At 43.7% G+C, this 13,515-nt stretch overlaps 1 long non-coding RNA gene across 1 annotated transcript; it reads left to right on the top strand.

Moving 5' to 3' along the window:
- Positions 1-232: 232 nt before the first annotated feature.
- Positions 233-12,332, top strand: LOC113908149. Its single transcript, XR_003515366.2, has 3 exons — positions 233-452; positions 6,132-6,246; positions 11,763-12,332. It is a non-coding gene; the product is annotated as an uncharacterized LOC113908149 (long non-coding RNA).
- Positions 12,333-13,515: the final 1,183 nt, after the last annotated feature.

Here is a 13,515-nt window from a genome sequence, read left to right on the forward strand (position 1 = left end):
TGGCAGAAACATAAGTGAACGGGTAGGGAAGTATGTACAGCCAGCAGCTTATCAGCTCTGACACCCTGCCTTTCTCACCCATGCAAGGAAGCTTCTCTGAATGCAAGTCGTGAGGGTCATGTTATCGCAGATACTATCTGATTATGGGGAGAGGGATATAAATTCCGATGGGGAAGGAAAGGCAGAGGGTGAAGTTCTTGGATAGGACAGATCAAAGTTGGGTCTTGTAAGGCAACCCCAACTGGGGCAGAGAGCTCTGGGGCGCAGGGGCCACCCAGCAGTAAGATTTAGGCAAAGTTGCCACAGGGGGAAAGTTTGGAAAGTGTTCTGGGTCCTATGAGTACTCCAGCATGGGAAAAAAGATGGTGAGGAGGGACCTAGATTAAGCTGGGGAAAATCGTGAAAGGTTCTCAATGGAAGATGGAGGTGTCTAGACTTTATGCAGTTATGTTGTGAGTATCATGTACATTTTTCAAATTTGGCACATTAATGTCTATATTTCTGTGTGCCGGGCACATAGAATCGTTTTTAAAGTGTCCTGGAAGGGTTTAGACATGTTTGTCTGCTTTTGGGGGCTATGTTTCTTTCTAAACATACCATGGTGGCTAAGAGTCCTGGCTCTAGAGTCAATTAATTTGGGTTCAAAAACTGGCTCTGCAACTTATTAACTATAGACCTTGGTTTGCCATGCCTCAGATTCTTCATCTGTAAAATGGGGTTAGTAAAAGTGCTTATTTCATGGATTTGTTACTAAGTACTACTAACACTAAGTAATTAGTATTTGTTACTCATGTATTAAAATGTAAGTGCTTAGTATTAAGTGATTAAAATATATCTTAGCCCAGAATAAGGGCTAAGTACCTGCCAACTGCTAATATGATTACGTTACTATTATCTTTGGTGAGGGGCACCTGCGTGGCTCGGTCAGTTAAGTGTCTGCCTTTAGCTCAGGTCATGATCTCAGGGTCCTGGGATCGAGCCCCATATCGGGCTCACTGCTCAACAGGGAACTTGCTTCTCCCTCTCTTCCCTGCTCATGTTCTCTCTTGCTATCTCTGTCTCTCTCTCTCAAATAAATAAATGAAATCTTAAAAAAACTATTATCTTTACTGAATAAGTAGGTGGGTGTTCTCTAGTTATTTCCTGAAGATGTGGGTAAAATAAGACACATCTTAATGAATCAACCTGTATTTCTTTTTTTGTGTGATTTTATTCATTAATTTATTTGAGAGAGAGAGTGTGTGAGCAGGGGGAGAAGCAGAAGGAGAGGGACAAGCTGACTCTGTGCTGAGCGCAGAGCCTCGTGAGGGGCTTGACCTCACAACCCTGGGATCATGACCTGAACCAAAATCAAGAGTCAGTCATTCGACCAACTGAGCTACCTAGGCGCCCTTCAAACCATACTCCTTGAGTGATCTTTGCAATCACTGTGTTATGTTCTGCGAGGGATATGAAGAAGCAAGTTGTGCACAAAACCCTCAAGAATGTTCCAGTCCAAAGAGAATTAAAAAAGGCCAAGCGTGGAAAAGCTGAGCAAGAGCAAAGCAAAGTTGTACCAGTTTGCCAGATAGCATATGACAGCACACTTCTCCAGGAGTTTGGAGAGGAGGTGATAGCACATAGGTTGGAGTGCTTTGGGAAATCTTTAAGGATTGAGGAGGAATTTGATCCAGGGATTTAAGTTTGGGTAGGAATTAGATATCCGTGGAAGAGGAGGAGGTGCATCTGATGCCTTTTTGGGTGCTTATTTGTGACTTTTCACACTCTTTCAGTCATACATTCGTTGGTGGGTTAAGGAGTTCTTTAAATTTTCTCAAGTTCCTTGTGTCTATGCTTCTCATGCCTTATTTATCTTTAGGGATTTTCCCGGACCCCACTTTGGCACTCTGTATAATTCTGCATTCAGGAAATGATCCTTCGGGGCGCCTGGGTGGCTCAGTCGGTTAAGTGTCTGCCTTCGGCTCAGGTCATGGTCCCAGAGTCCTGGGATCAAGCCCCACATTGGGCTCCTGCTCCGCGGGAAGCCTGCTTCTCCCTCTCCCACTCCCCCTGCTTGTGTTCCCTCTCTCGTTGTCTCTCTCTCTGTCAAATAAATAAATAAAATCTTTAAAAAAAAAAAAAAGAAATGATCCTTCTCCAGTTTTAGAAATTGTAAATGTGTCCACAGGATTTCTCTCTTAGAGATCAATTAATCTGCACAGACAGATCTTTGCATGTTTTCTAGTTTTGAGAAACGCTTTTCCTTCTGCCCCAAATCCTTTTTGCTGTTAATTGGTCAGTAGCTGCTGGTGAGCAAATCCCCATTTACTCCACCATCTGCTTTTTAAAAAAAAAGCTTTGTATAAGAAACTTCACTGATTTGGCCAAAGAGGGGGAGGAACAGGGGGAAAGGAACCAAGAGGGGATACCATTGTTCCATTTTCTTAATAACAGAGACCAGGAAACCAAATATAAGAGGAAGGGAACTCAGGAATATTTGAAGTGGGTGATTGCCAAGAAAATGGTACATTTAATCTTTGCGATTTGTTGCTTGTGAATATTCTTATTTGTACTTATCATAATTTCCTCTGAAGGGGCTAAACACCATGGGGGGAGGAACCATCCATAGCGTGAGACAGGTGGTCTTAGGTGCGCATAAATGTCTGCTGGGTGCCTAGTCCAGCAGAACCAGGAGGAGCAGAGTACAGTGAAGGACAGAGGGTCACTGGGACAGTCATGGACAACGATGGGATACACATGTAGGAAATTCCATGAGTGAGCATCTCTGGGAGATGTTCTTCATTCAACAGTGTAGAGTCAATGACCAAAGGGCCCAAGCAGAGAAAAAGGAGGAAGGTATTTGGGAGAAATAAAAGTTACTGGTTCAAGAATCAGGGAAATGAGTGGGAGAGAACTCTGAATAAAGCAGGTTGCCCTCCATAATGTGGGTGGGGTTCGTCCAATCAGGTGAAGGCCGGAAGAGAACCAAAGGCTGACCTCCCTGGAGCAAGAGAGAACTCTGCCAGCAATGGCCTTTGGACTTCACTTGCAATATTGGCTCCTCCTGGTTCACCAGCCATCTGTTTTAGGACTTGAATGGGACTTGCCAAACTTCCACAGATGTGTGGGCCCAATTCTTTAAAATAAATCAGTCTGTCTCAGGAGAATCCTGACGAGTTCAATGGTGCAGTAGGTATTTCAGGCATACCTCATTTCATTCTTTTTTTTTTCTCCCTCACTTTGTTCTTAAGGACACTGTTCAAGGTCACATAGCTACTCGGTGGCAGAGACAATATTCAAATCCACTTCTGTCTGACTTCAAATCCCATATTCTACTCACCAAAATATACTCCTTAAGACCCAGAGAAGGGCTTTTGAAAACAAAAACAAAAACAAAAACACTAAAACTTGAATCCCTGCCTTCTGGTTGGTGTGAAGATTCAAATGTAACCTAACAGGAGACTTAATGGAGGCTCAAGTAACTGGGCAACCCACTGGGCTGGGTTGGGCTGGGCTGGACTGGACAAAACACAGCTGGCCTCCAAGGCAGAGAAAACCCAGCCTCGTGTCCTTGCCAGCTTGGGTTGGCTGGAATCAGGGTGACCCGATCCTTCTGAGCCCTTCAGCTTCAGTGGAAGGAGAGGAGATGTTTCTTTCCATCCCAGGTGCCTGGAAGTTCAGCTGGGGAGTCCATTATCCCATCAGCAGCCTGCCAAAGAGATGTTCTGCTTTTCTGTTCCTTCTCCATATTTCCTGGCAGCAGACTCCCCCTTTATTCCTGCCCCTCTCTGTCTAAATGAGGGACCTGGACCACACGGCGTGGGAGGGAAGGAAGTGAATTCAGGGTCCGTGATCTAGGAGAGGGGCTATTGGATAGAGGCATGACAATACTCTCCCTTATGTATCTTCCCTACTTAGGACCAAGAAGCAGAAGGCCTGAGATAAGGAGGCAATTTTCTCATGTTTCCTTTCTGTCTGTTGGCAGTTTGAGTGGTGGGACTGGAAAACCAGAACAGGTTTTTCCAGTTGCTTTGGGCAATGGAGTGAGTCTCCCCATTGTCACATGCTTGAATTCTCCACTTCTGGAAATTGGGGCCAACTTCTCTGCAGCCAGCCGCTGAGAAATATGGGGGTGCCCCTTGGCATATGGGAAACACACAATCCCACCACTCTAACTGGCTTTGTGCTCCTTTGAACGTTGGGGAAAAAAAAGGAGGAAGGGAAGCATAATTTTTTTCTTCCATGGTTTTCTTCCAGGGGACTCTGTGATGTAACTGCAAATAAATGAGAACGGTCTTTAAAATATTCAGTTATACACTCCAAGGGGTGTTACGCACATTAAACCCTATCAATGCAGCCATCTTGACTACATGCTCGTTCTAAATCTTTGCTGGAGGTGCGTGTCTCTTCAGTAGGCGAATCTCGGCCTCCAGAAACCCAGACGAAGCAGAGTCATTTTATCTTGCGTGTCAATAACCGTAAATGGTCTACATATCAAGATGTTAAAAATATGGCTGGATTACAAAGTAAAACCCAACTCTAAGCTGAGAAAAGGGATATATTTAAAATAAAATGGCTCATAGAGGTTGACCATTAAAGCCTGGGAAAAGGCACGCCAGGTAAATGTAAGTTAAAAGAAAGATGAATCTTCCCTTAGTGTCAGACAACATTAAAGCCAAGGCAAAGAGCACTAAATGAAACAAAGTAGGTTACTTTTCATTCTTAAAGAGAACCACATTTATGATCTAACAAATATGTTCTGTGCTCCATGGGGCCAGGAAGATTCTTTTTTTTTTTTTTTCTGTTTTCCTTTTTCATCCAGTACTTTGGTGAAAAAATAATAATTTTTATTTATTTATAAGATTTTATTTATTTTTAATTTTTAATTTTTTTTTTTAAGAAAGAGAGAGAGTTCAAGCAGGGAGAGGGGCAGAGGGAGAGGGAAAGAGAGAATCTTAAGTAGGCTCCATGCTCAGTGCAGAGCCTGATACAGGGGTTTGATCTCACAACCCTGAGATCGTGACCTGAGCCGAAATCAAGAGTCAAGACGCTTAACTGACTGAGCCATGTAGGCGCCCCTTTAAGATTTTATTTTTAAGTAATCTCCACACCCAACGTGGGGCTTGAACTCACAATCCTGAGATCAAGAGTCACATGCTCTATAAGCTGAGCCAGCCAGGCGCCCCCCAAATTAGTATTTATTGACAGACTTTAAAAATCAGGTGATTTCAAATTAAAGAACAATCCGTATTTCCAGTTTCTCTTGCAAAATCCGAAAATTTGACCATACTGGGTCTGAATATTCATGTCACATCCATCAGCCTGGCAGAGGTTGGCAAGCTGTGTCCCATGGGCCAAGTCCAACCTGCCACCCCAAGAAATCCACACCAAGACATTCATGCCAAGACACATAATATAAGGTCAGAATAGAAAAATCAATTGCATTTCCATGTAGTACAACAGATAATTAGAAAATAATTTTTAAAAATAATATCTTTATGCCAGCATCAAAAACATAAAAGAAATAGGAATGTACCTAACCAAAATTCTAATATCTTCACATAGTAAACTACAAACACACTATTGTATTAGTTTCCTAGGTCTGCCATTACAGATTACCAAACACTGGGTGCCTTAAATCAAGCACTGCTTGTTAAGAAACAAAATTTAGTCCCCTATGTGCAGACTTTTTCAGGTCGGGTTCCATGAAAGCATTAATCCCTATAGGAAATGCTTTTAGGGACAGATTTAGGACCATTCTAGATGCAAAGGAGAGAAGTTAATTCATTACATACAATAGATGCTTTAGGGTATAAGGGTTTAATTCCCTGTGGGCTCCCTGGTTGAGAAGGGTGGTCTCTCTTAGAAGTATGGTGGGAGGTCGAGAGGGGGAAAGCGAGAGTGGATAGCCTACCCAGTCCCACAGGCTGCCTTTTGACCCTATCAGCATACAGTCATTTATTTCCAGATCCTGGAGAGTGAGTTTTCAACATTCAAGAGGTCATTGGGCCATAAAATGTTCATTGTGTATTTAAGAGGTTCTTTTCCCTTCTTGCTCAGGATAGACTCTTTGAGATGTTGGCTGTGCTGGGATTTCCTTGTCTCAGTCCTGTAGCACTCACTTCTGCCACTGGATGATGTTTTCTATTTAGGAATCACAACTGAAGAAGTGTTTAAGCCACTTAGGCTTCCAGGAACTACTGTTGGAGCACTTCCGATGAAGGTGAAGCCGAGAAAGAAATCACAAGTGGCTTAAGTGTTTACAAAGTAAGTATCTATAATATAGATAGCCTGTGTCTGGGCATTTCTGGACATTTCAATAACAGTCTAACCTGGTGGTAACTGTGGCTACACAAGACTAACCCAGTGGGGACTTGGTGCAGGTTGGCTCTTTGAGGAACTTGAGCAGACCAACAGAGTACAGGAGACCAGAAGAAGGGGGTCAGGCTGCTGGACACACAGAAGGGGGAGGTCATCTTTCTCTGGAGGGTGACCCAGGGAGATATAAGACTCCTTCAGCACAATAGTCTGCAGGCATGTGTGTGAGAGAATGTCCTAGATCTTCGCCACCTAAGAAAGAAGATAAGCCGTCATTTCCATGGGCTTCTGGATTGTGTTAATGTTAAAGCATCCCACACAGGTCAGTCATCATGATGCAGATGGAGGTGCTCATCTACATTCCTCTGCTAATGGCTAGTGAAGATCCTAACTCACTTCTAAGAGGCTTACGTACCCATAAAGCTCTGAACATTAAATATATAATAGTTGGTTGACTGTGATTCATTCCTATGAAATCCTTTTAATTTGCCAGCCAAAATATGTATGTGGAATGGGGATAATGTTTCAGAAACAGCCTTATGCTGATGCAGCGTAAGCGTGAAGGAAGGCGGTTGCTTGTCTCTGGCAGTTGTCAGGGGCATGAATCAAGAATGGATTTTTATCGTACCTTTGTATCATTTAGTAAATATTGATTGAGTACTTACTAGGTTCTGGGGAATATGAAGACAACTCTAACCTCAAGGAACACTCAATGTAGTCAGGAAGACAGACATGTAAACCAATAGTTAAAATGTCATGGGGGTAGGGTTTGTTAGATCAGGGAAAACATCATAGTTTCTCTGAATGCAGAGATGTTGGAAGTGAGTCCAAGAAGATGAGTGGAGGGAACAGGATGTGCAAAGGAGTGATCAGAAAGACCCAGATGTGTTTAGAGAAGTCGTTAGGTAAGGCCAGGCAATAAGACTGTTTGAGACAGAGAGAGAGAGAGAGGGCAGCGAGATCTCCTGTTCATGTGTGGTGCTGGGTGGTAGGTTGAGAGAGAGTGGATTCTGAAGCTGGAAAGATATGCAGAAGGCCCTTAAAAAACCTATTCTAGAATTCAGACTTTCAGAGCAAGCACGTGTACCCGGGAAGCTGGTTCTTTTCTTTCTTTTTTTTTTTTTTTTTAAAGATTTTATTTATTTATTTGACAGAGAGAGACACAGTGAGAGAGGGAACACAAGCAGAGGGAGTGGGAGAGGGAGAAGCAGGCTTCCCACGGAGCAGGGAGCCCAATGTGGGGCTCAATCCCAGGACCCTGGGATCATGACCTGAGCCGAAGGCAGACGCTTAACGACTGAGCCACCCAGGCACCCCCAGGAAACTGGTTCTTGAGACCAAGAACTGCTGTAAAACCACTCAGACCATAATTTACTTGCAGGATTGGTCTGTGCTTCAGGAATACATCGTTGTGAAAGAGGACGGTTCAACCAGAAAACACCTAAAGGCACAAAGATCATACTTACTCAACCAGCCCAGAACACCCTTCTATTCAAAGGCAATCCAAGAAGTGTTGAAGTTATATTTTTTCTTTTCCTCATCAGGATTTTAAAGACTTGACTTATCCAGATACAGTTGTTTTTTGTTTGTTTGTTTGTTTGAAGAAATGAAGAGGGCCCCAAACCTTACTATGTGATCTTGTGGAAATTGCTTAATCCCACTAAGCTTTTGTGTTTTCTCAGCTTTGAGGATAATAATGGTACCCCCTCCCCCCAAAGAGTTTCTGAGAAGATTTTGTGAGAAAGCCTATGTAAGGTACTTAGTATAGTGCATAGAACATACAAAAATGTGATCGATGATGAACTGTTATGGAGGTTTCTTTTAAAAAAAAATCTTTATCAATTGATTGTGATTCTTTGATCCTGTACCCATCTCACTCCCTAAAACATCTATCGGCTTGATCTCATTTTCAAACCTTTTTCTCTCTCTTTAAGGGTAGTTGAGTCTAAAACATGGTTGAGACACTGAACTAGGATCTCCTCTGCATGTAGGCCATGTTCTGATAAAACAGATCCAACTACACTCCTGTTACAAGGGTGAATCAGGATGATGAGCAAAGAGCTTGGGAATCCTGGCAGGAGATCTGTCCACAGGTTGCTAAGCTGGTATAAATAGCTTTGAATCTCCAGGTGATTTGCTAAGGCACACCCTAGAGGAGGGAGGTGTAGGGTTTCTCTGCTAAGGGAAGGTAGCTAAAAAGAAAACATTGTACTCTCTCTTCACTGCGGGAAGACCAAGGGCCATGTTCCATGGACAGCAAGAGCCAGTGAAAAATCAAAGCTCACCTTCTGCATCCTTGGAACAGTTGGAGAACCGGCCCTTGAGCTTCACAGATGGCGATTCCCAGAATATCTATGCAATGTCCTTGGAGAGCGGCTGTTGCGTGATTGGTGATGTAGGGACTCCACAGCTGTACAAAGCCATCGGCCCCTCCCGGGGAAGCTCAGAGACTTGCAAGAGTCAAAGCACATGACCCCTTGGAGAGTGAGCAATAACACAAGGATTTACAAATGGACAATACAGCCTAGAAGAATGGCTCTCTCCCACTGGCCTTTCAAAGGTATTTGGGTTAGATCTCAGTCTTGCTCTTTTAACACACCTTTGGAGTTTTTCTATTTTGGTCAATGTCTACGATTACTATGAATGCCTTGGAAACTGGCAGAGGAGGAAATGATCTGGGTCTCTGGAACGCACGGCATTGGGAACAACTTCACGGCAGAGACTGGACATGTAGAGATAGCTCAGAAGTTGGCTGTGTTTTTTCCTGTCCTGGTGGGGGGTGGGGTGGGGGTGAGGAGAAGAAGATGAATAGTAAATGCTATTTTTGTTGAGAGCTTACAATCCGCTAGGTATTGCTCAATGTGTTTTGGATGTATTTTCTCAGTTAATCCTCATGACAAGATACAGACAAGGGCTATGATTACTCCCATTGAGTAAACCAAAATTTAAAGAGGTCAGATAAATGACTCCTGGTCACAGAGCCAGTATATACTAGAACAGGGTCTTTGAACAAGGTTTGATCCCAGAGGCTGGACTCTTACCCACTAAGCTAAAAATATCATGACTTTTAACCTGATGTAGAGAAATACTGGCCTAAGCATGCTTCTTCAGGAGCAGCACCTACATCTTTAATGAATGTCCTTGACTCTAAGCTTCCAAAGGACAGAATCCATGTCTTATTAGAATTTAGTGTCCCTGCACCTGGCTATTGGCCCGTACTTGATAACCAATAAATGTTAGTCAGTTCAACTGACTAAATTGATGAGTTCTATATAACAATTTCTGAAAACCAGTCTTGCAAATGAAAAAATGTTGCCCCCTTACCCTCTTGCGAACAAACAAAAATCACTAACCTCTCTCAAGATTAGAATCCAATTCAATTAAAAGACATGATTTATTTATTTCTGGCAAGAAGTTGAAGTTAGAAACACTGTCCTTCTCCCCATCTATTTGCCATAAATTATTAACTTGCGTTAGCATGGTGCCTGATATGAATTTGGATGGTATTATGTAACGGTGGCTTAAAAATATTGGTGAGAACATCGATGTGTCCTTTACAGGACTTGATTTAAATATGTCAGGAGATAGGACTGCTGGCCACCAAGGCAACGTCAAAGGAACCTGTTTAATGTGGGTTGTCACATTCGGGCAGTTCTCAAGCCCAGGAGTGGATTGGGACAAAACTCAGACATTTATCTATAATTGTGTAAGCACCCGTGGGTTTGATCGAGATGGAAGTGTGTTTCTCCCAGCAGTATGCCAATAAATGTCTACAAAGAGCTCTCTTGAAAAAAAAAAAAAAAAAAAAAAAAAAACCCTAGTGGGTAGCATTGGCTTGCTTGTGTGATATAACACCTACTCCATGGTTGATTTTAATTCTATTGAAGATGGAGTTGAAAAGAGATATACATAATCATCTCTCTTGAAATGGTTTGAATGGACTCCGACCTATCATTTATTCCTCTAGAACTTCTACTCTGGTCTATGTGGGATTCCCAACTCACCATCAGTGCATACAAATGGCCACTGGGCTGGTTCCGTTATTGTGGCTTTTTGTCTACTGAACACTGGAACTTCATGAACCAGATGCTCAGTATCAGGCTCCAGATTCGTAGGCTATGCAATTTCCTATGATGTTTTACTCTGGACAGAGTAGTATCTAGGAGGTCCCTGAGAGTCCATATGGTCCAAGACTTTTCAAATAAACAGTCATGAGGCTGGTGGAAACAGAGTACACTCAGTCTTCATGGTCATCACCCCAGAGTAAAACTGAATAGTTCTTTAGGAACTAATGGGTGGTGAAGGAGCCATGTCAATCATCAGAGGCAGGTTGAGTAGGGAGGGTTACAGGCAACATTTGTCATCTCCCATCCTTGAATCCCCAAAATCCTTGGCCTGGAAGTTTCAGTTAATTTAATAAACCATTAATGGGCTAGACCCACAAAGGTGAATGACTCCCAGGCCTTCTGCCAGTGAGCAGAACATCAAAACTCTATGCTACACACACAGGTGAATGGAGATCTGTCCCTCATGCTAAGGGCTCAGAGAGGAACATACCTAAATCAGACTGAGCTGTGTGGGGGTGGTAGTCAAGGAGGGCTTCTTGAAGAAGCCCACGTTGAACTCTTAAGGGATGAGTTTCTTTCTCCATAGCTTGGCTAGATAGGATTCAAGTCATTCAAGTGAGTTGGACTCTCATTCCTTAAAATCTTCATAAAGGAGTCTCTTTCATCTGCTTTAGACCCCGGGCTTCAGGAAGGAAGAAACATTTGGTAGGATTGTCTCTAGATATAGATGTTAATAGTCCTGTAAATATAACGGATTTTTGCTGGGGGAGTAGAGTTGGGAAATTTACTGGTTCTTAAAAGAATATATCTGATCAACAGAAATCCAATTTCTACCGAAAAAGGGGCTGAGGGCTGATCCTATAGGGTCCCCTTGCCCTTTCAGACTTAGCAACTGTAATTGTTTAAAGAAGCACGAAGATTATTATTGTAAAATGAAGGTCTACAAGAGCCGCTAAGTGAAGACAAGTCTTCTCAAGGTTCATGAAGAAGCCAGAGCAAATCATCCAATACGGGATGACCACGTTGTCTAGCAGATTCATCCCTCTAAGCCAGTATGTTCTTCTGAGATGAGGTGGGAAACTTCCACAGAGTTTGAAAACGAACACGTGCATGGCTGTGAGGTCTTCAGCTACCGCAAGACGTCAAAGGAAGGACGTGCCTCATCCCAGTTCCTATGACTATGGACAGTTACCAGGGGCAGTGTAGAAACTCTAGCAATGATGCAAAACTGCCTACTCTTTTGGACAAACAAAAACGATGAAGGGTGTTTTCCTAGGAAGAATTAGGCAGGATGACTGCCCCAGGGTGATGGCTTTGGTTTGCGCAGATGTGAAGAACTAAGCAGTTTTTTTAAGGAATAGCCCAGGTACCAATTTGTCTTTCGATTTGTCTTTCAAGGAACTGATGGTGGCCAAAGGACACTGCTGAAGACTGGGAAGAGGAAGTCCCCACTGATGTCAATGGTGCAGCAGCCGGAAGGGACTCACAGTGGCCTTGAGTAGAGATGTCTGTGTGGTTTAAGGGGATGGGCCCATCAGAAGTAGGAGAGAGTACTTGATAATCTACTCTCTAGTCCATAATCTCAGGCTTGGAAAACTGCCATGGGACTTGGCTTTTGTCAACCATTGAGTTGCCCTGGGAGACCCCCAAAATTGAACTAACTCTATGAAAACGAGCCCTGTGAACTTTAGCATTCATCTCAGTGGGGAGCAGTGCCTACACACCCGACCCAATGCTGCAAAGAGATTATACTATTGCTCAGCATTTCCAAAAGGCTATTCCGGGGACTATTATTCCGACAATATTAAGGGAAGGGTACTGTGGAAAAAAGTCATCTATGTTCAAGCAAGTCTAGAAAATACGTAAATAGAGTGAAGATGTTTATTTTCTACAGGTTTTTTCAACTGCTATCCTGAATTGTGCATCTCTAAGAGGGAGACTGTGTATATTTTAAAAGTCAGGTGCACGTGTAAAAGGTAGGCGATGTTTCTACTTTGGGTGACGCTGGTAACACAACATCATTGGCACATTGCTTACAACTGCAGAAACACAGGCATGGATTTGTGTCCTTAGGTGTCTACTTTAAATAAGGACCAAAACGTACCATATGCACAAGGAAAGGATTAGTGGGAGCGGAGAGGCTTTGGTGGCAGACACTTAGAAGTCAGCCACCCCTGATTGAAGGTTGAGTGCCCATGCTTCTAATTCTGAGTCCCTGGGTGACCTTTTCAGCATCAGTTAACATACCTGGTTCTGTTTCCCCATATGCAAAGCAGAAATTCCAAAAGTAAAGCCATCTTAAACTTTTCTTACAAAATTTTGCAAGGATTTAACAAGCCTATGCCCGTGAACCTGTTTCGAGCTCTGTGGTCGAGGACATGGCCTAATGACGGGGTACAGCGCTGAGCCCCAGCAGGATTAACTGTGGGGATTGCAGGGCAGGCTCAGACAGAGTCTCCTGCCAGGACCCGGGGCAGCTGACGTCCTGGGGTCGGGCTGAGTCAAGCCCGGGGCGCATGAACACACAGGCAGGTATGTGCGCGGCACCCTTGGGTGAGTGATAGCAGCTTCCATCCCCAAAGGACAGCTCTGAAGATTTGAAAAGACAGAAAACCTAGAACAATAGGCAGGTGGCCCGTCTTCCGCAGCGGGCAGAAGGATGACAAAACGGCCAGCCAACCTTCAGCCGGCTTGATAGTCTCCTTTTCTGTTAGCCCTGGGATTTTCTTACTCCCTGGGTGTTTCATGGGACTTGCCCAAGGGTTATTTGCTTGGAGCCCTACCAAAGGATGGGACTTCCAAAAAAGGACACATCTGAAAAGTGTTTTCTTGTTTTTCGTTTTTGTTTTCTCAGTTGGTGGGGATGGCAAGCTTGCGTATGCTGGGCACGTAGGCATTGTCCTTGGTCCGAATTTTATGATTCCTTGTTCCTATTGCTGAGTCATTGGGTTGTCTTGGAATCTGAGGGGGAGAAAAGCCTGTGAGGTGGGGTTGGGCAACAGGGAAGCCTGAACTTTTTGGGGTGGAACAAGAGTGCCACCTTGAGTTGTAGAGGAGTATAGCAGGCCCTTCTCGTGTGATTCGCAATTGGGAGATGGGACAAAGGGGGCTGGTGGCCTTTTGCAACAAACAGAACGGTAAGGCCTGGGCT

The sequence above is a fragment of the Zalophus californianus genome, chromosome 16 (genome assembly GCF_009762305.2).
Source record: "Zalophus californianus isolate mZalCal1 chromosome 16, mZalCal1.pri.v2, whole genome shotgun sequence".
Taxonomy (NCBI): Eukaryota; Metazoa; Chordata; class Mammalia; order Carnivora; family Otariidae; genus Zalophus; species Zalophus californianus.